The sequence below is a fragment of the Apium graveolens genome, chromosome 5 (genome assembly GCF_009905375.1).
Source record: "Apium graveolens cultivar Ventura chromosome 5, ASM990537v1, whole genome shotgun sequence".
Lineage (NCBI taxonomy): Eukaryota > Viridiplantae > Streptophyta > Magnoliopsida > Apiales > Apiaceae > Apium > Apium graveolens.
The window spans coordinates 132,599,356-132,623,737 of NC_133651.1; positions in this window are offsets into that span (position 1 = coordinate 132,599,356).

Genomic DNA, 24,382 nt, shown 5'->3' on the forward strand with positions numbered 1-24,382 from the left:
ATCAATCACTTGCCTTCTCTTTCTACGCTTCAGTTCAATTTACGGATCACTGGCTTTCTATTTCTATATCTCTCTTACTCTACTGGACATTACAAGTATCTTTCAATATTCAATCTCATATTATTCTAATCATCACATAGACGTCATAAGCTTTTATATACCCTTCGTTTTACCCAAATCCGATTTACAGATTGAAAGTTATGACAAAAACCGTCCAACAATAATCACATAGGCATATAACATATCAATCAACTAGCACGTAGCATTTAACACGCAAGATATTCGATCAAAATAATTTTTCAAAGAAGATTCTGAGTCAAAATGATTTTCCAGGTATTTAATACAAATTTTTGAACATTTTTCGGAATTAAAACGGGTCTCCGAGTCATTTATAATTAAATAACAGGGTTTGAACACCCGAATCTTACTTTAAAATAATTTTTTAATAATTATCGAGCTTTGAAAATAATTTTAAATAATATTTTGAAGCTCGAGACTATTTTCCGGAATTTTTAAATCAAAAATAAATAATTAAATCTAATTATTAAATCAATTAAAATTAATTAATCAATTAATAATAAATTGATCGTTTAATTAAAGTAATTAAAAACTAATTAAAATTAATTAATAAAATAATTTTGATTTATTTTTTAAATAAATAAATAAATAAAATAATTTTCTGAATTTAAAATAATTGAATAACAAATTTTCTGATTTTTAAAATAATAAACAAATCATTTTTAAAATAATTTAAAACAGAAATCCCCTTTGTGTAAGTTTTAAAACAGACATCTCAAATTTGTAAAGAAATCAGAACCTTGGGGGTTAAATTGTAAAAAAAAATTCTGAAGTGATTTTGAAAGAAAACAGATCAAAACCGGGTCGAACTCTGGGTCAAAATTGACCCGAATGGGTCACACGATTCTGAAGAACACGGAGGCCGGGGTAATAATCTGGCGAGGCTTCGATTTAACCCGAATGGGTCACCCGATTCTGAAAATCTTGATTTCTGCACTTGAATAGATGGTGGATTTAGAAAGAGTTTTCCGAGAGCTTCGATTTGATATATTTCACGCCCAAATCGGAGTTCGATAACGCCTTCGTTCGTGGATTTGATTATGAAGAATGCGACATTTTTAGGGTTTTTCTCTGTAAATTCTATATTTCTACTAACCGATTATGATTATACGAATAAAATGAAATAATAAAAGGGCTATATATTTATGGAATATTGGTTCATGTTGGATCATTTTAGATCGATAAATTAGTTACTTATTCGCAAAGTAACTGCAAAAACGATCCGATTTGATACCCGTATTGGATAATTATCCAAACCGGGTTTCTTATAAAACACTTTATACGAAAATAATTTAATAATATCCTGTCTTTCGAGAATACGGGTTTTGTTGATATATCGAAATAATTATCGTATCGAAAATTGTACGCCGGGACGTGTACGGGTCAAACCGTAATCCGGATCGAAAAAGTCAAAACACGGAAAATGTCCGGAATTACGAGATTAGGAAGGAGTTTTCGGAAGAGTTTCGGGTTGTATAAACGTAAAAACGGTTGAAGTTGGACGATTCCCGGCTTTATAAAATAATTTTTTGTAATTATTCAGAAAATAATTATTGAATTTGTAAATCATTATAAAATCATATAAAAATCCAAAAATTATCAGAATAATACCACAATTATCGATATTTTATTCTAGACATATTAAAATTAACATACTCATATCTTATTACATATAAACATAATAATTGTCAATCATCAAATAATTCATCAAAATTTACATAATAATCATATAATAATCATTTATTGATAAAAATAATTACACTCGATATCCCGGATATTACAATTTCCACCCCTGTCGTTTATAAAACCTGCAAAATTTATATTTCAGTTTTAAAACTTGTAAAAATCTGATTTATGTTTTAAAACTTTCAAATATTAGATCCTCATTTTATTATTTTCATGAATTGTATTTTCTTTTTATATTATTTTCAGAAATTGATTTTTAATTATTTAAAAATTCTAAAATTAAGTATTTAATTTCTGAAAATTATTTTTATTTTAAAAATAATAAATATTAATTATTTATTAAATTAGTTTTAGTTGATAATTAATTACTTAATTAGTCGACTAATTTAAATATTAATTGATTAATTAATTAATTTAATTATTAATTAAATTTAGTTGATTTAATGATTAGATTTAATTATTTATTTTTGATTAACAAATTCTAAAAAATAGTTTCGAGTTTTAAAATATTATTTTAAAATTATTTTCAAGACTCGATAATTATTATAAAATTATTTTAAAGTCAGATTCGGGTGTTCAAACTCTATTATTTAATTATAAAATGATTCGGAATCCCGTTTTAATTCCGAAAAATATTCAAAAATTTGTATTAAATATGTGAAAAATCATTTTAACCCCGAATCTTCTTTGAAAAATTATTTTGATCGAATATCTTACATGTTATGTGCTATATGTGATCCGATTGCTATACAATATGACTGTATGTGCATTGTTTGACTGATTTTGCTGTAACTTTCAATCCGTACATCGGATTTGGGTGAAACGAAAGGTAGTTGAAAGCTTGCAACAAATAGAATATGATGAGAAGTAGTATTGATAAATAAATGTGATGTTTAATAGAGGAAGCGATACGTAGAAAGGGAAAGCATGTGGTTGATGAGCAAAAACCAGTAGACAAGTACAAGTAGAGTAAAATGTTTGGTCATACAACACTGTAGAAGGGGGTTGAATACAGTGTAAAATACAATCAAATCAATTTTGAACACAAGTAACAGTAAAAAAATATATTCGATATAATAAACTCTGTTACAATGGAACTGTTCTCTCTCAGTGATGAACAAATATCACGAGAGCTGCTAGGTTACAATTTATGATCTTCTCGATAATGATAACACATATAGTATAAACCTATGTCTGTGTTTATATAGTACACAGTTACAAGATAACTTCTAATTGATATGGAATATAATTCTGTCTCCTAAAATATATCAATCAGATATCTTATACAATTCTTTAAGTCCTTTAACTCTTTCCATGCATATCTTCTCTTCATATTAGTCTCGATCTTCTTTCCTATAAATCAACTTCCTTCCTTAACTGTTAGTCCTCTCGTACTTAAGTTTAGATATCCATCTTCTGATATTTATCTTCTGATAATCTAAGTTCTTATATCCTTAAGTTCTGACTTCCAGTAAGTACGGATTCCAGTAAGTACTGATATTTCCTGTTTGTTAAGATCTGAAAACTAAACATGAAACATATTAGACATGACATCTTAAATATATATCTAACAATCTCCCCCAACTTGTAAATTGTGCAAAAATATACAAGTTAATAGATTTGATGATGTCAAAAACATTTAAGTTCAAATGCAATAAGATTTTAATAAGACTATCAACTACAACTTACAGTCCTTGTAGCTTTACTAACTTCACTGGATCAATCTGAATCCATAATGATTCTTAACAAAATCTCTTACCAGCTTGTCTTCAGATTTCCTCAGAAATTCAACTAATTGTTCTTTGACCTGCATCAGTTCTTCATCTTTACTATCACCAATTTGATAAATGGCTGTTCTGAGAGCTTGAATTGATGTTCTTTCAAGTCCATCACCAAGTACGATAACTCTAGGATGTGAAGAGTTTTCATTATAACATAAGCATTTTCCTTTCAGAATAACTTCCACCTTAGCAGAATTCTTCAGCATAGGAATTTCTCTTCCATCATCTTCAGTAATCATTGGTATATACTGAGAAGTCTTTGTACCAGAGATTCTAAATAGATCTCTTATAGCCTTCAAAATGTATTCTGACCATCTTCTTGTAACATCAGATTTTACTTCCAGAAGATAGTGAATATGTTAAGTTCTCTGACAGACTTCTTTAGCACATCAGTATCAGCTAGTCTGTAAGTTAATCCGTCATAGAGAAATAAAATCAACTTCTCCTTTAGATTTTCCTTATCATGAGCATCTATCACGATTTGAGTAGACAACACTTTGTTAAGGTGCTTTTGTTGAATTTGTTCATATGGTTTATCTGTCAACATGAAAGGAACTCTTAGAGTAACTTCTACTCCTGTTTGTATCTTTTCTTCATCAGAACCTAATCCAGCTTTATTTCTAGGTTGCTTGGATCTCAACCCAAATGTTGCAAGTTGATTCATCATAAGATTGGATTTTGGTTCAACTGGAGTAGCTTTCTTTCATAACAGCTTCTTCTTATTAGCAATTGTCATCTTTTCCAAATTAACTTGATCATAATTTGCTGTTTCTTCTGTAGCTTGCTATTCTTTATTCTGAACAACTTGAGCAGTGTCAGAGGTTGTTTTAGATTCTTCAACTATCTTTCTTCTCTTCAGGACTTGAACAGTTTCATCTTCTATCAAATCTTCATCTTGCATTGTAGTTTGATAGACTGGAATGGAAGAACTTATCTTTTTCTCAATCTTTAAAGGTTCACTAACCTTTTCTTTTCCTTTTGATCTAGGATCAATCTCAGTTTGTGATCTAGTCTTGGACTTTGAAGTCTCAGAATTTCACTTTTCCCTGATCACAATGCCTTTTTCCTTAAGCCTTGGAGGTTTCTTTGTATCAGAAGCTTTCGACTTAAGATTTGTCTTCTCAGCTGCAAATCTAGCTTCTTCCTCCTTGAGAGTTTCCAAATCAATTCCTGGATTTTGTTTCAGAAATAATCTTCTAGCTATCTCCTCATCAAGTGTTTGGATTTTAGGATCTTTGTAATAAATAATAGTCTGCCTCCCTTTTAGCTTCAGAGTTTGTAAAAACTTCTGAGAGTCTTTAGATTCTGACTGAATCAGAATACCAGAACTTGACATCAGACTTTGCTTATCAGAACTTGACTTCAGACTTTTAGCATTCATAGCATCAGAACTTGACGTGTTCTATGTAGAAGATTTTCCTTGAACTTTTCCTTGACCTCTACTCTCATCAGAGTTTCCTTGGTCATCACCTTTATCATCCTTTTTCTTCAGTATTTGAGTAGGTGAGCATTTGGACTTAACTACCTTCTCCCCCTTTTTGGAATCATCAGGAAGTAAGAGAGAAAGAAGAAGTTCAACTGAAGAATGGAATTCATCCAATTGAGCTTTCTGAGAAAATTGGTTTGCCAGGAACTCATCAATTTGGGACTGTTGCTTCTCTTGAATCTTCTCAATGGCTTCAATTTTCTCAAGAGTAGGTCTAATATACCTATTCTTGTCAAGCTTGATTTGTAGATCTAGCTTATCAGCATGTTCCTTTAGTGTATCAACCTTTTCATGAGTAGAAAAATGTAGACCTTGAAGATGTTTGATAGATAGAGCAGTGATCTTGAGTTGTGTCTTTAAATCAACATTTGTGAGCAACTCATCAGCTTTAGCAATATGCTCAGTCAGAATGTTAGAACTTGGAATGAAATCAGTGTCATTCCACTTCTTGGTCCAATCCACACCTCTGTGAGTATCCTTTTCAACAAAATTTCTTCACCAATTCTTCCTTTCCCAGAATGGGAACTGGAGTCTCAACAGAAACATTTTCTTCAGAACTTGAGGAAGACTCATTATGTTCTGACAGTACAACAGTATGTGAAGCAACTGGAGATTCATGAACAACTTCATTAAAATTCTGAACATCAGAATTTATCTCCAGAGCTGGTGTGGTTGATGTAGATGGTATCTCAGCATTTAAATTTGGAAAATGAGTTGGAGTTTGCTGAGCTTCTGTAGATGGAGCTTCCAGATAAAGAACATTTGGTATTTTCAAATTATGAATATCTATTTCAGAAGTAGTAGATTGTTCTTTAACATCATCTGTAGCTTTAACAGGAGAGACATGAGGTGTTGACACATTATCCTGAGGTTGAGTAAGGAATGGTGTAGCTTCAATTACCACAGGTTCTGATAAGATCAGAGATTCCTGATCTCCTTTCTTAGCTTCAGTTGAATCCTCAGATATAGGCTTGGCCTTGTATCTTTCTGACCTCATTTTCTTTAGTCTCCTTGCCAATGAAGGAGTTGCTGCTGCAGCATCAGAACTCACAGATTTCCATTTCAAAGTATCAGAACTTTGAGCTGCAGTTTCTTTCTGAGAAGTAACATTCTAAGCTCCAACTATCACAGGTTCTGATGCATGAACCCGTGCTTCAATTGTTTCCTCAAAACATCACAATTTATTAATGACCATAATTGTAATCAAAACATTCATCAAAAGATATAGTTCAAAATAGAAGAAGTAAAGATTAACATGCACAGTCACATAATTTGAGAAAAGAGACTAAATCTTGCAATTAAATGAAATTTCATTAATATATCAAACGAGTACATTTTATGAAATTTATCGATTACATGCAAAAATTACAAGATAGTCCTATTCTAAGATCTTAACATCAACAGCCTTAGTCCAAGTCTAAGAAAACCTATCGACTAGTTCCTCCTGCTGCTGACAAAGAGAACTGCAAGATGGATGATCCGTTCTTGCTAACGGAGAGCCTCTCTCCTTTCTTCTTCCAATCGATCAAGATGGAGGTGGTAGTCCATCAAAAAGAACAAGAGGTCTGTGTGAACCTCTTGTGGAACAGAGTTCCAGACCTCTTCAGGAATGGCGGTGACATGCCACTCCTGTTGCCAGTCATCACAACTCAACTCTATATTGAAAGTTTCATAGTTCATGAACAAGTTGAAACGAACCATTTTTGTTTATGAAGAAGAAAAATGATGAGAATTAAAAGAGAGAGTTTGTGAGAAAAATGGAAGATGATTTGGCTGGGATGAATAGTGGGTTTAAATAGCCAATTGAAGACCAATGGACGCGAGGACTGTTTAACAATTAAGAGTAAAAAATAATGATGCCTCGTCTCCCTAGACCGATGTGTAATAATAACAGTTAGTAAAAAGTTAAAGCAAGAATTAATGAGCACGTAAAATAAACAATAATTACTGTGCATATGCAGTTTTTCAAGACAAACACGTTTATCACTAACCCATAATGATTATGACTGTTTTTATCTTACCCAAATATATTCTGATTTAAATATGACTGTTTCAATTTTTACCACAAATAAGTCAAGTAAAGAATAATGCCACGTAAGCATAAAGGATTCCATCAGGATTTAATATCAGAACTTAAACTTATATCAGATTTTAACAGTCATCAGAATATGGCCTCTGTACTCAAAAAGTGAATATCTTTTTCTGTGATTCTTCATACAAATACTGACTTGTTTCCTTCAGAGTTTAATCATCAGAACTTCCATCAGAACTTGTCCTCAGAATTTATGCAAATGACACTTAAATGTTTGTCAAAAACAACTTAATCACCACAGTAATTTTCATCATTCATATGGAGTGAATGTGTGTGCATTTAGCAAAATATCAGATAAAGATTAAAGTCTGATAAACTTCAGTACAACTTAGAAATAAGGCATAACTAAGAAAAGTGCTTAAAATCTGTCATGAATCATGAAGTCTACTATAGAACAAATTTATGCAAGAGTTCACCTCAACTGTTTGTGCTCATTTTATGCATCTTTTGAAATTTCTTTTTACAGTGGCTTCTCAGTATAAATGAGTCACGACTGCTTATCAGAATTTATGCTGTTGTCAGAGTATTTCTCCAGTAATCAGAAAATGTGAAAAGTCACCAAGAAAATTTATTTGCTTTTCTAATGCATATTACTTAATACCAGCAATGCACTTGGGTCTTCCCTTCCACATATTTACTCTAGATCTCAAAGGAGTACCTAAATTTTCTTTTCTTTTCTTTTCTTTTGATAAGTGAGGCTTATCAGCATTTAGTTCATTCTTAAGATTTACTGACATCAGAATCTAACAGATAAGAAGCAAGAATCTAGTTTGTGACTTAGTAATAAGATACACAAAGTAAACTTGACTAAGCTCAAAATCAGAATTTGCTTGTGTTAATGAGTTTCCACATAAACAACTAATTCAAATATGGGATTTCTAGTATGTTAAAGACTACTAGGTCAGCATCTAGCACAGTTATCCTCATTGGATTGAATAGTCACAGAACATTCAAAACACTATCAGAGTTTAAAGATCCACATAAGATAATAATCAGCATTTAATGAATTTTTAATTAAAGAACAGATTTCATGACAATAAGACAATTTGTAAACATTGATCATTAAGTCTGATGCATAAGACCAAAAATTAAGCAAATTTAGAGAAAGAACCTGAAACCATTCCAAGTTCATTTACCAGTCTTGTAAAAGTAGCTTCACATAGTGGTTTGGTGAAGATATCTGCTAGTTGTTGATCTGTTGGAACAAAATGCAATTCCACTGTACCTTCCATCACATGTTCCCTTATGAAATGGTACCTAATGCTGATGTGCTTTGTCATTGAGTGTTGAACTGGATTACCTATCATATCAATAACACTTTGACTATCACAGTAAATAGAGATCTTCGAAAATTCTAACCCATAATCCAGTAACGGATTCTTCATCCAAAGAATCTGTGCACAACAGCTTCCTGCAGCAATATATTCTGCTTCTGCAGTTGATGTGGAAATTGACTTCTGTTTCTTCCTAAACCAAGAAACCAATCTACCTCCAAGAAATTGGCAGCTTCTACTAGTGCTTTTTCTGTCTATTTTGCATCCTGCAAAATCTGCATCTGAGTAACCTATTAGCTTAAAATCTGATTCTCTAGGATACCACAATCCCAGATCAGCTGTACCCTTAAGGTACTTGAAAATTCTTTTCACAACTATTAAGTGAGGTTCTCTTGAATCAGCCTGAAATCTTGCACAAAGACAGGTAGCATACATGATATCAGGTCTACTTGCAGTTAAATAGAGTAAATATCCAATCATACCTCTGTAGTTAGTAATATCTACTGATGAACCAGTATCTTTATCTAACTTGGTTGCAGTGGCCATGGGAGAGGATGCTGTTGAACTATCTTGCATTCCAAACTTTTTCAGTAAATTTCTGGTATACTTGGATTGACAGATAAAAGTACCTTCTTCATTTTGCTTGACTTGAAGTCCCAGAAAATAGCTGAGTTCTCCCATCATACTTATTTGATATCTTGACTGCATTAGCTTTGCAAACCTCTCACAGAGTTTGGCATTTATAGAATCAAATATGATATCATCAACATATATTTGTACCAAAAGTAAGTCCTTTCCATGGTTGAGGTAGAACAATGTTTTATCAATTATACCTCTGTGAAATCCACTTTCCAGAAGGAATTGAGCTAAAGTCTCATACCATGCTCTAGGAGCTTGCTTAAGGCCATAAAGTGCTTTGTCAAGCCTGTAGACATGATTTTGAAATTTTGAATCTACAAAGCCTGGAGGTTGTTCAACATAGACCTCTTCTTCTAATTCTCCATTAAGAAAAGGGCTTTTCACATCCATTTGAAAGACTTTAAACTTTTTGTGAGTAACATAAGCCAAAAAGATCCTTATGGCTTCTAATCTAGCAACTGGTGCAAATGTTTCATCATAATCAATACCCTCCTGTTGAGAGTTGCCTTTAGCAACCAGCCTTGCTTTATTCCTTATAATTATGCCATCACTTTTAGTTTTGTTTCTGAACACCCATTTTGTGCCAACAACTGATTTGTTCTTTGGTCTTGGCACTAGGGTCCAGACTTTATTTCTTTCAAATTCATTTAACTTTTCCCGCATTGCTTGCACCAAATCAGCATCTTGAAGAGCTTCTTCCACTTTCTTTGGTTCAGTCTAAGATATAAAAGAATGATAGAGACATTCATTTGATGTTGCAATTCTAGTTCTGACACCTGCTTCAGGATCTCCAATAATTAAGTCAGGTGTATGTGACTTGGTCCATTTCCCTGTAGATTGAAGTTGACTTCTAGAACTGGATCCTCCCCCATGATCCATGCTATCTCCATCAACATTTTCTGATGCTCCCCCTGTAGTTATGCTCTCTGAGACTTCATAATTTGACTTGGATCCTTCAGGATTTAAAGTATCAGAGCTTCCAGAATTATCAGAATTTGGCTCATCAGAACTAGGTGAATCAGAACTTGAAGAGCCAGTGTCAGGTTCTGATGCTTCTTTAGAGTCTTGAGATGTGGTAGGATCTTCAGCTTGCTCCCCCTGGACAGGTGCATTTTCCTTTGGAGTTGTTACCACAGATTCAATGACATCAGTACTTACAGGATCAGAGTGTGAGTTATCAAAATTTACAGAATCAGAATTTAAGTCTTCATTTTCAAATATCAGCTGATCGTGATCATTGAAATCTTCAAGTTCAGTAATCTTCTTATCATCAAAAGATACATTGATAGATTCCATGACAACCCTTGTTCTTAAATTATAGACTCTGAAGGCTTTTGCGGAAAGTGGATATCCAACAAAAATTCCTTCATCAGCTTTTAGATCAAATTTTGACAGCTGCTCAGGATGAGTCTTAAGAACAAAACACTTGCAACCAAATACATGAAAGTATTTCTGATTTGGCTTCTTTTTCTTCACCATCTCATATGGTGTTTTTCCTTGCTTGTTTATGAGTGTTGCATTCTGTGTAAAAGAAGCAGTCTGCACAGCTTCAACCCATAAGTAGGTTGGCAGCTTTGCTTCATCAAGCATAGTTCATGCAGCTTCAATGAGAGTCATGTTCTTTCTTTCTACAACTCCATTTTGCTGTGGAGTTCCAGGTGCAGAAAATTCCTGTTTGATTCCATGCTCTTTGTAGAACTCTTCCATGATTGAATTCTTGAACTCAGTGCCATTATCACTTCTTATAATTTTAACAGAATCTTTGACCAAATTATCCAGCTGTCTGACATGATCAGTTAGAGTAGATGCAGTTTCATTCTTCTTGTGCAAGAAGTACACCCAAGTGTACCTTGTGAACTCATCCACTATAACCATAACATATTTCTTTTTTGCAATAGACATGACATTGACTGGACCAAATAATGTAGTAGGTGATAAGGCTCAAGAATTGATGACTCAGTTTTGCTCTTGAAGGAAGATTTTCTTTGTTTTGCCTTTTGACATGAATCACAAAGGCCATCAGGAGCAAATACTGATTTTGGAAATCCTCTTACAAGATCTTTCTTTAAAAGCTCATTTATGTTGTTGAAGTTTAAATTAGAGAGTCTTTTGTGCCAATTCTAGCTTTCTTCAATTGATGCTCTACTCAACAGACAGATTGCGGAACCATCAGTACTTGTTGAAAGTCTGGCTTCATAAATGTTACCATGCCTGTATCCTTTCAGAACCACTTTGTCTGTGGAATTGCTTATAACTTCACAGTATTCTTCAAAGAAATCCACATGATAACCTCTGTCACAGATTTGACTCACACTTAGCAGATTGTGTTTAAGTCCTGAGACAAGAGCTATTGTTTCAATGATGACATTCCCAAGATTAATACTACCATATCCCAGAGTTTTTCCTATGTTGCCATCTCCATAAGAAACTCCTGGGCCAGCTTTCTCCATAAAGTCTGAGAGCAGGGCTTTATTTCCAGTCATATGTCCTGAACATCCACTATCCAGTACTAGGATGTTTCTCCTGTTGCCCTGCAATCACAAAGACCACTAATGGTTAGTTTTAAGGACCCATACTTGCTTGGATCCTTTGGCCTTTTTAAGTTTGTTAGCATTTGCAGTGGATTCTGTTAGATATATTTGATAATGTCATGGCTAATATGTTTTATGTTTAGCTTTCAGATCTTATTTGAACAGGATAAATCAGTACTTAACTGTTGATCAGTACTTATACTGGAAGTCAGGACTTAAGGATATCAATACTTATGTTATCAGGAGATAATCATCAGAAGATAGATATCAGAACTTAAGTGCTGAAGGACGATCAGATAAGGACAGTAGCTGATTAAAGGAAAGAAGATCAAGATAAACATAAGAAGAGATATGCATGAAGAAAGAATTCTGTAAAGAATGGAATACTTGTAAGAAAAGATATCTGATTGATATATTTTAGGAAGCAGAATTATATTCCATATCAATTAGCGATTATCTTGTAACTGTGTAGTATATAAACACAGACATAGGATTTACACTATAAGTGTTATCATTATTAGAGAAGATTATTCATTGTAACCCTAGCAGCTCTCGTGATATTTGTTCATCACTGAGAGGTAACAGTTCCATACTGTAACAGAGTTTATTGTTTCAATAAAGTTTGTTTTCTGTTACTTAAGTTCTTAAAGTTCGATTTGAGTGTACTATACACTGTATTCACCCCCTCTACAGTGTGTGTGTGATTATACTGCTGAAGACATAGCATCAATTGCTAAGGATGCTAAGGTATGACACTTACTGCATAGTGCCATTGATAATGTAATGTCAAACAGGGTAATCAACTGCAAGACTGCTAAGGAGATATGGGATGCTCTGGAAACAAGGTGTCAGGGAACTGACACAATTAAGAAGAACCAGAAGACAATACTCACTCAAGAGTATGAACACTTTGACTCAAAGACTAATGAGTCATTGAATGATTTATATGATAGATTTGTCAAACTTTTGAATGATTTGTCATTGGTTGATAAAGAGTATTATCTTGAAGATTCAAACCTTAAGTTCCTGTTAGCTCTTCCTGAATGCTGGGATTTGAAGGCAACGACAATAAGAGACAACTACAATCTTGATGAAACAACTCTTGACGAAATCTATGGAATGCTCAAGACTCATGAGCTGGAGATGGAACAAAGAAGCAAGAGGAAATGAGGAAAGTCAAGGATAGTTGCTCTTAAGGCTGAAGAAGAATTCCCCAAAGCAGCTTCCTCAAAGAAAGACAAGGGTAAAGCTCTTTTCATAAAGTCTGATACTGAGTCATCAAGTTCTGAGAGTGATGATGACTCAGATTCTGAAAGCTTGCCTGAGACTGATGCTGATGAGGAGATGATGAAGCTGTGTGCTCTTATGGTGAAAGGAATCACAAAGATTGCATACAGGAAGTTCAGGAAGGGAAAGAAGTTTTCCAGGAAAGGCATAAGTTCTGATAAGAAGAATTTCAGAAGATCTGAAGGCAGAGGAGGAAAGTCTGACAGAGGAGATTACACCAATGTTAAATGCTATAACTGTGGTGAGAAAGGCCACATATCTCCTGATTGCAAGAAGGTAAAGGGTGACAAAGGCAAGGCTCTTGTCACAAAGCAGAAAAGCTGGATAGACACCTCAGACTCTGAAAGTGAGGAAAACTATGCATTGATGGCAAATGCTGATAAAGAAAGTGCTGAGAGCAGTTCTGAAGCTGCTGAAACAAAGGTACCTCAGACTACTTATGCTTTTCATACTGATGATATTAATGAGTTGAGAAGATATCTTAAAACCATGTTTGTTAGTTATAGAGATCAAACTTTAACATGTGAAAGATTAACTTCTGAAAATCTTGCATTTAAGAAAAGAAATGATTTCTTAGAAAAAGAGTTACTCATGTTCCATCAAACTCAGAAGGATAGAGATGATGCTTTTTATGTTAGGAATGAAGTGCTAAAAATAAATGAATCTCTAAAAACTGAGTTAGAAAAGGAAAGAGAGATTATCAGGACTTGGACTAACTCTGGCAAAACAACTCAAAATTTGCTAAGTAGTGGAAACTGGAAAGAGGGCTTAGGTTATGGAGAAGATAAGAATGATAAAGGAACTGAAGAAATTAAGTCTGTTGATAAGCAAAAGCCAAAGTTAAAACCTGTTAAGTTTGTAACTGTAAAGTCTGAAAATGAAAAATCAGAAGTTACAAAGAAATTAACTTCTGACAAACTAAAACAGGAAAGACAGCTGAAGTGAACATAGGCTTAATGACAAAGAAGCAGCTTAAGCATAAGCTGAAAGATGTTAAGAATGCAAACAAGGTAAAATCACCTAGGAAAAATAGGAATGGAAAGGAAGGTGTGGATAAAAGCAATAATTATAAACCTGTTCCTGATGCTCCTAGGAAAACATGTCATAACTGTGGAAGTTCTAACCATCTGGCTTCTTTTTGCAGGAAGAATAAGAATATTAACTCCTTACCTTCAAAGTCAGGAGTTAAGAGTCAGTCTGTTAGATACAAACCACAAAATCCTTGTTTTCATTGTGGTAGTTTATGGCATTCCATTTATACTTGTAAGGAATATCATAGCTTGTACTATGATTATTATCAAATAAAATCTTCTTTGAAGAAAGTTTCCATTGTTCCTTCTAGTGTAAATTCTTCAAAGTCTGATAGTGTAAGTTTTGATAAGAAAAATGTTAACATAAACTCTGATGCTAAATCCGCTGCAAATGTTAACAAACTTAATAAGGCCAAAGGATCCAAGCAAGTCTGGGTCCTTAAAACTAATAATTAGTGGTCTTTGTGATTGCAGGGCAACAGGAAAAATATTCTAGTTCTGGACAGTGGATGTTCAGGACATATGACTGGAAATAAGGCCCTGCTATCAGACTTTGTGGAGAAAGCTGGCCCAAGTGTTTCTTATGGAGATGGCAACATTGGAAAAACATTGGGATATGGCAATATCAATCTTAGAAATGTCATAATTAAACAAGTAGCTCTGGTCTCAGGACTTAAACATAACCTACTGAGTATAAGTCAAATCTGTGACAGAGGTTATTATGTTGATTTCTTTGAAGAACACTGTGAAATTGTGAGTAAATCTAAAGGCAAAGTTGTTCTGAAAGGATACAGGCGTGGTAACATTTATGAAGCTAAGCTTTCAATAAGTACTGATGGTTCTGCAATCTGTCTGATGAGTAGAGCATCAATTGAAGAAAGCTGGAATTGGCATAAGAAACTCTCTCATTTAAATTTCAATAATATAAATGAACTGGTCAAGAAAGATCTTGTGAGAGGATTGCCAAACACAGTATTTGCTCCTGATGGTCTTTGTGATTCATGTCAGAAAGCCAAACAAAGAAAATCTTCATTCAAGAGCAAGACTGAATCATCAATTCTTGAGCCTTATCATCGACTACATGTTGATCTATTTGGACCAGTAAATGTCATGTCTATTGCAAAGAAGAAGTATGCATTGGTTATAGTGGATGAGTTCACCAGATACACATGGGTGTATTTCTTGCATACAAAAAGTGAAACTGCATCAATCTTGATTGATCATGTCAAACATCTGGATAAAATGGTCAAAGATTCTGTGAAAGTTTTAAGGAGTGATAATGACACTGAGTTCAAGAATTTGATAATGGAAGAGTTCTGCAAAAGCCATGGAATAAAGCAGGAATTTTCTGCTCCTGGAACTCCACAGCAAAATGGAGTTGTTGAAAGGAAGAATAGAACTCTCATTGAAGCTGCACGTACAATGCTTGAAGAAGCAAAGCTTCCAACCTATTTCTGGGCTGAAGCTGTGCAGACTGCTTGTTTTACTCAAAATGCAACACTCATTAACAAGCATGGAAAAACACCATATGAGATGGTGAAGAAAAAGAAGCCAAATCTGAAATACCTTCATGTATTTGGATGCAAGTGTTTTGTTCTCAAGACTCATACTGAACAGCTATCAATGTTTGATCTAAAAGCTGATGAAGGAATCTTTGTTGGATATCCACTTTCCATAAAAGCCTTCAGAGTCTATAATTTGAGAACAAAAGTAGTCATGGAATCTATCAATGTCACTTTTGATGACAAGAAGATTACTGGTCTTGAAGATTTCATTGACCGTGATCAGCTGAGATTTGAAAATGAAGACTCAAATTCTGATACTGAAAATCCTGAAAGTCTAAGTCCTGATACTGTAAACTCTGATGGAATAAACCCAGATGTTATTGAAACTGTGGTGGCTACGCCAAGGGGAAGATGCACCGATTTAGGGGGAGCATACTCAAGATCCTACCACAGCTCAAGAAATATCAGAACATACATCTGGCTCTTCAAATTCTGATTCGTCAAATTCTGATAAGCCAAGTTCTGATAGTGCTGAAAATTTAAACACTGAAGACTCCAACTCAGAGAGCATAGTTTCAGGGGGAGCATCAGAAAATGAAAATGAAGATAGCATGGATCATGGGGGAGCATCCAGTTCTAGAGAAAACCTTCCATCTGCAAGGAAGTGGACAAAATCACATACACCTGATTTGATAATTGGAAATCCTGATGCAGGTGTCAGAACTAGAACAGGTACTTCAAATGAATGTCTTTACAATTCTTTTCTCTCTCAGACTGAGCCAAAGAAAGTGGAAGAAGCTCTTCAAGATGCTGATTGGGTGCAAGCAATGCAGGAAGAGTTGAATGAATTTGAAAGAAACAAAGTCTGGACCCTAGTGCCAAGACCAAAGAATAGATCTGTTGTTGGTACAAAGTGGGTATTCAGAAACAAAACTGACAGTGATGGTATAATTACAAGGAATAAGGCAAGGCTGGTTGCAAAAGGGTATTCTCAACAGGAGGGAATTGATTATGATGAAACATTTGCACCAGTTGCTAGGTTAGAAGCCATAAGGATATTCTTGGCTTATGCTGCTCACAAAAAGTTTACTGTCTTTCAAATGGATGTGAAAAGTGCTTTTCTCAATGGAGAATTGGAGGAGGAGGTATATGTTGAACAACCTCCAGGTTTTGTAGATACCAAACATCCAGATTATGTCTACAGGCTTGATAAAGCACTTTATGGACTTAAGCAAGCTCCTAGAGCATGGTATGAGACTTTAGCTCAGTTTCTTCTGGAAAGTGGATTCAACAGAGGGACAATAGACAAAACACTGTTCTACCTCAACCATGGAAAGGACTTACTTTTGGTCCAGATTTATGTTGATGATATCATTTTTGGATCTACAAATGACAAACTTTGCAAGAAGTTTGCCAAACTAATGCAGTCACGATATCAGATGAGTATGATGGGGGAACTTAGCTATTTTCTGGGCCTTCAAGTCAAGCAGAATGAGGAAGGCACTTTTATTTGTCAAACCAAGTACACCAGAAACTTGCTGAAGAAATTTGGAATGCAAGATTGTTCAAGTGCATCCACTCCAATGGCCACTGCAATAAAACTGGATAAGGATACCGGTAAATCAGTAGATATTACTGACTACAGAGGTATGATTGGCTCTCTACTCTATCTAACTGCTAGTAGACCTGATATCATGTATGCTACCTGTCTTTGTGCAAGATTTCAAGCAGATCCAAGAGAACCTCACTTAACAGCTGTAAAAAGAATCTTTAAGTATCTTAAAGGAACAGCTGCTCTGGGATTATGGTATCCTAGAGAATCAGATTTTAAACTAATAGGTTACTCAGATGCAGATTTTGCAGGTTGCCAAATTGACAGGAAAAGCACAAGTGGAAGCTGTCAATTTCTTGGAGGCAGATTGGTTTCTTGGTACAGCAAGAAACAAAAGTCAATTTCCACATCAACTGCAGAAGCAGAGTATATTGCTGCAGAAAGCTGTTGTGCACAGATTCTTTGGATGAAGAATCAGTTACTGGATTATGGGTTAACATATTTCAAAATCCCTATTTACTGTGATAATCAAAGTGCTATTGCAATGACAGGTAATCCAGTTCAACACTCTATGACAAAGCACATCAGCATCAGGTACCACTTCATCAGGGAACATGTGGATGAAGGTACAGTGGAATTGCATTTTGTTCCCACAGATCAACAACTAGCAGATATCTTCACAAAACCACTGTGTGAAGCTACTTTTACAAGATTGGTAAATGAACTTGGAATGGTTTCAGGTTCTTTCTCTAAATCTGCTTAGTCTTGTTCTGTGTTATCAGACTTTATGCTCAGTATTTACAGAATTAATCTCATTGTGTATTCTGTGCTTAATTGATAAATGTCTTTAAGTACTGACTGTTGTCTGATATATGTTTCTAAACTCTGATAAGTGATATGTCTGTTCAAGTACCTATTCAATCCTATGAGGATAACTGTGCTAGATACTGACCTAGTAGTCTTCAATAAACAAATGATTCCATGTAAGAAGTAATTATTTCAGTGGAAATCTTATGACACTAGCAAATTCTGATAATTGAGCTTAGTTAAGTTTACTTTGTATATCTTATTACTAAGTCACAAATTAGAATAATGCTACTCATCTGTTAAGTTCTGATACTAGTAAAACTGCTGAATGTACTAAGTGCTGATAAACCTCACTTATCAAAAGAAAAAGCAAAAAGATCAAAGAATAAAATCAGGTACTCCTTTGAGATCTAGAGTAAAAATGTGGAAGGGACGACCCAAGTGCATTGCTGGTATTAAGTAAATATGCATTAGAAAAGCAAAATATTTTCTTGGTGACTTTTCACACTCTATGATTACTGGAGAAATACTCTGATAATAGCATAAATTCTGATAAACAGTCGTGACTCACTTACACTGAGAAGCCACTGTAAAATAGAATTTCAAAAGATGCATAAAATTAGCACAAAACAGTTGAGGTGGACTCAAGCATGAACTCATTCATCAGTAGGTTTCAGGACAATGACAGCTCTTTAGCAAAATTTTAGTTATGCCTTATTTCTAAGATGTACTGAAGTGACTCAGACTTTACTCTTTGTCTGTTATTTAGCTTAATGCACACACTAATCACTCCATATGAATGATGAAAATTACTGTGGTGGTCTATGTTATTTTAGATAAACAGTCACTGTGTCACTTTGCTCAAATTCTGAGGACAAGTTCTAGTTACACGTTCTAATGATTAAGTTCTGAAGTCTAATCCTTTACTTGGCTTATCTGTGAATAAAATTTGGTAACAGTCTCAGTTTGAACTAGAATATGTTGAAGTGGAAGATTAATAGTCACTATGATTAGGATTAATGGTATTTGTACTTGAACAGTCCACTGTTTCTTTACAACAAGGAAAGAAACAACTTTCATTAGAAGTAACTGTTTCTCAGAAGGATTCTGAAATTGGGGGTTCTAGGCTTCTCAAGAGGCTTAGACGAATGACAGTTCCTGAAACTCCCAAGGAATCCAAATCAACAAGGAAGTACAAGAAACAGAGGGCACAAAGGCCAGTTTCAGATGATGAAGAGGAAGTAGCTAAGGAAGGGGATCAGGAATCTCTGATCTCACAAGACAAGGAATTTGCTCCAGTCACTTCTTCTCCATCAACTCCATCTCAGGAAGCTGTATCTGACAAGGCTAACTCACCATCTGTGTCTCTTGTTGATCCAGGCACAAATGCTGATATTGATGTTCAACATTTGGTTGTGTCTGAAGTATTTCTCTTAGAAGCTCCAACAGCAAATAATCCTTCCACAACACCTGTTACTGATGCTGTTCAAACTGCAGAGTTATCAACAACACCTTCTCTGCATCAAGATGCTGATGATCAGACTTTAGGTGAGCATCAGGATATGGCTGTTGATCAGAACTTAGTATCAGATCAGTAATTAGAGGATGCTGAAGCCTCCATTTCTACTCACACTGTTGTCTTATCAGAAGATACTGATTCTTTAAGTTCTGATGCTGTAAATGCTAGAGATACTGGTGATGCTGCTCCAACTGTAGATGCTGATGAAGCAGGTCCTTCAGGACATACTCCTCAACAGACTCTTCCTAAGTCTAAACTGGTAAAGAAGTTTGTTACCAGGGAAGCACCAGTACCTTGGAGTGAAACTCCTGCAAGTCAGGAGTGGACTAAGGAATGGAACTCAATTTCATGTGTTCCAACTGAAAAACATCTTGCTGAGCACTTGACTAAAGCTGATGAAATGTTAAATTCTGATGATTTTAAAACCCAGCTTAGAGTCACTGCATTGAGTACTAAACATCTACAAGGTCTTCATTCAACTACTCATGCAGAGCTACACAAGATTCAGGAGAACTTTATCAAATAGGAACAAGTTTGGAAAATTGATAAGAAAAAGTTCTTTCAACCTACCATTGACATGATTGCTTATATTGAGAAAACTCAAGAGAAACAACAAGCTCAAATTGATGAAATTATGACAAATCAAGCTTCTCAGCAATCGCAACTTACTGAAATCCAATCCTCAGTGGAATTACTTATCTCTCTTTTACTACCTGCTGATGCCAAAAAGGGGGAGAAGGTAATTAAGTCCAAATGCAAAACTAACAAGACACTGCAAGGAAAGGATGATGGAAATGATGATCAAGGATACTCTGGAATGGGTAGCGGTCATAGTCAAGGTAGAAGGTTTACATCAAGACAAGCTAGTCACAGGACAAGTTCTGATACTGGGAAAAGAATAAGTTCTGCTGCTGGTAAAAGGATAAGTTCTGATGAACTTCTAGATCTTGATGAGGAAATGTCAAGACAGTTATTTCTTCAAGAAAATCCAGGAATGGACTTGGAAAGTTTAAAGGAAGAAGAAGCCAGACTTAAATCAGAGAAAGTCACATCTAAATCTGAAGCTTCTGGTAAAAAATCACTTCCAAAACTCAAAGGCATTGTGATCAAAGAAAGGACACATACTGAAGCAACATTGGCTAGATCACAACCACAGATAGATCCAAGATCCAAGGGTAAAAAAAGTTGGTGAACCTATCAAGGTTTATGTACCTCCTGAGGAAGAAGAAATTACTGATAAAAAGGATGATCTTGCTCTGACTTCAAGAAAAGTTCTTAAAACAACCTCTGACATGGCTCAAGTTGTTCAGAGTCAAGAAATTGTAAGTTCTGATATTCAGAAGAAGCAAGTAACCTCTAACATAGCTCAAGTTAACTTGATATCAGAAAATAGATCAAAGACACTCCTACCAGGATTCACTAAAGCAAAACAGACTCAATCTTTGAAGACTACTGCAAGTGGTTTTGAAGCAAGAGTGGTTACTGGAAAGGAAGCAAGAGATAAAACTGGACTGGGAAGTGCTGATGAAAGAAGAGTACACAACACTACCAATGATCCAACTTTCTTGAGTGAACCAGGTATTGGAGCAACTCCTGAGAGATTGAATCAACTGGAATCTGTACAGATGGTTTACCATACCTACTTGAAAGAATACATCATGTTGTATTTCATGACAGATGGTAGGGTTTATCATATAAGACAAAATGCCATTCCATTGAAGTATTTTGAAGAATTGGAGCATGTACTTTTCTTACTTCAAGTGGATGACAGAATAATAGGGACTGCTGCAAACTACTTAAAAGAACAGATTCAGAGACAGAAAAGGCTTTATTCTGTTAAGTCTGACAGCATATATGTTCCAAAGTACAGAGATCACAATGGTGATATTGTTGATATGAAGCCTAATACTGCACAGATCAGAACATATCTTGGTATTAAGGGACTTGAATTCAATCTAGAGTCTGACAAAGCTTATGTCATAAGACTAGATCAGGAGTTGAGAAAAGCAAAGATCAATGATCTCAGAGCTACAATCTTTCAAACTGGTGAAGATACTGCAGAGCTTAAAGATGTCAAAAGGAGAATGATTGATGAACTCAGATATGCTGAGAAATGTTTGTTGAATAACTATCTCAGAACAAATCCTGACATCAGAGAGATCAGAAAATGATGAAGCCAAGTCGAAGATCTACAACTACTTAAATTCTGATATTTATACAGACTGAAGTTGTTATCAGAAGTTGAAATTGGTAAAAGCTTTAAGGACTGTAAGTTGTAGTTATCTATTCTAATTCTCATGCATTTGTACTTAATGTTTTTGACATCATCAAATATCTGTTAAACTTGTATATTATGCTAATTTACAAGTTGGGGAAGATTGTTAGATATATTTGATAATGTCATGGCTAATATGTTTTATGTTTAGCTTTCAGATCTTATTTGAACAGGATAAATCAGTACTTAACTGTTGATCAGTACTTATACTGGAAGTCAGGACTTAAGGATATCAGTACTTATGTTATCAGGAGATAATCATCAGAAGATAGATATCAGAACTTAAATGCTGAAGGACGATCAGATAAGGACAGTAGCTGATTAAAGGAAAGAAGATCAAGATAAACATAAGAAGAGATATGCATGAAGAAGGAATTCTTTAAAGAATGGAATACTTGGAAGAAAAGATATCTGATTAATATATTTTAGGAAGTAGAATTATATTCCATATCAATTAGCGATTATCTTGTAACTGTGTAGTATATAAACACAGACATAGGGTTTACACTATAAGTGTTATCATTATTAGAGAAGATTATTCATTGTAACCCTAGAAGCTCTCGTGATATTTGTTCATCACTGAGAGGTAACAGTTCCATACTGTAACAGAGTTTATTGTTTCAATAAAGTTTGTTTTCTGTTACTTAAGTTCTTAAAGTTCGATTTGAGTGTACTATACACTGTATTCACCCCCTCTACAGTGTGTGTGTGACCTAACATATTTGATAATGTCATGGCTAATATGTTTTATGTTTAGCTTTCAGATCTTATTTGAACAGGATAAATCAGTACTTAACTGTTGATCAGTACTTATACTGGAAGTCATGACTTAAGGATATCAGTACTTATGTTATCAGGAGATAATCATCAGAAGATAGATATCAGAACTTAAGTGCTGAAGGATGATCAGATAAGGACAGTAGCTGATTAAAGGAAAGAAGATCAAGATAAACATAAGAAGAGATATGCATGAAGAAGGAATTCTGTAAAGAATGGAATACTTGGAAGAAAAGATATCTGATTGATATATTTTAGGAAGCAGAATTATATTCCATATCAATTAGCGATTATCTTGTAACTGTGTAGTATATAAACACAGACATAGGGTTTACACTATAAGTGTTATCATTATTAGAGAAGATTATTCATTGTAACCCTAGCAGCTCTCGTGATATTTGTTCATCACTGAGAGGTAACAGTTCCATACTGTAACAGAGTTTATTGTTTCAATAAAGTTTGTTTTCTGTTACTTAAGTTCTTAAAGTTCGATTTGAGTGTACTATACACTGTATTCACCCCCTCTACAGTGTGTGTGTGACCTAACAGATTCAATATCAGAGTTTATGCTAACATGCTATTTATCAGAACTTATATCAGACTTTGCATCAGACTTTACACTAGAAGAAATTACAGTAACTTTCTTCAAAGAAGGTTTTATTTGATAATAATCATAGTACAAATGATGATATTCCTTACAAGTATAAATGGAATGCCATAAACTACCACAATGAGAACAAGGATTTTGTGGCTTAAACCTAACATACTGACTCTTAACTCCTGACTTAGGAGGTAAAGAGTTTATATTCTTATTCTTCCTCTAAAAAGAAGCAAGATGGTTAGAGTTTCCATAGTTATAACATTTCTTTCTAGGAGCATTAGGAACATGCATAAAATTATTGCTTTTATTCACACCTTCCTTTCTATTCCTGTTTTTCCTAGCCGCCTTAACCTTGTTGACATTCCTTATTTCTTTCAGCTTATGCTTAAGCTGCTTCTTCGTCATTAAGCCTATGTTGACTTCAACTGGTTTATCCTGTTCTAATTTGTCAGAAGTTGACTTCTCCTTAACTTCTGTCACAGACTCTTTCATCTTTCTAGAATCAGACTCTACAGTTTTGGCTACAAACTTAACAGGATTTACCTTTGGCTTAACAGTTTGTTTAACAACAATTGGCTCAATTTGTTCAGTTCTTTTTTCACTTTTATCATCTCCATAACCTAAGCCCTCTTTCCAGTTTCCACTACTTAATAAATTCTGAGTTATCCTGCCAGAGTTAGTCCAATGATCTCTTTTTCTTTTTCTAACTCAGTTTTGAGAGATTTATTCAATTATAGCAATTCATCTCTAACATAAAAAGCATCATCTCTCTCTTTCTGAGTTTGATGGAACATAACTAACTCTTTTTCTAAATAATCATTCCTTTTCTTATAAGCAAGATTTTCAGAAGTTAATCTTTCACATGTTAAAGTTTGATCTCTGTAACTAATAAACATGGTTTTAAGATATGATCTCAACTTAGTAATATTATCAGTATGAAAAACATAAGTTGTTTGAGGTACCTTTAACTCAGCAGCATCAGAACTGCTATCAGCATTTGCCATCAAGGCATAGTTCTCCTCATCTTCAGAATCTGAAGTGTCTGTTCAGTTTTTCTTCTTTGTGAAAAGTGCCTTGCCTTTGTCACTTTTTCCTTTCTTGCAGTCAGGAGATATGTGGCCTATTTCACCATATTTGTAGCATTTGACATTTGAGTTATCTCCTCTGTCAGACCTTGCACCTTTGCCTTCAGATTTTCTGAAATTTTTCTTATCAGAACTTACACCTTTCCAGGAAAATTTCTTTCCCCGTCTGAATTTTCTATAGGCAATCTTTGTGATACCCTTCACCATAAGAGCACACAATTTCATCATCTATTCATCAGCATCTACTTCAGGTAAACTTTCAGTTTCTGAATCATCATCATCAGAACTTGATGATTCTGAATCAGACTTTGTGATGAGAGCCTTTCCTTTGCCTTTCTTTGAGGTAACCACTTTGGGGGATTGCTCTTCAGCCCTA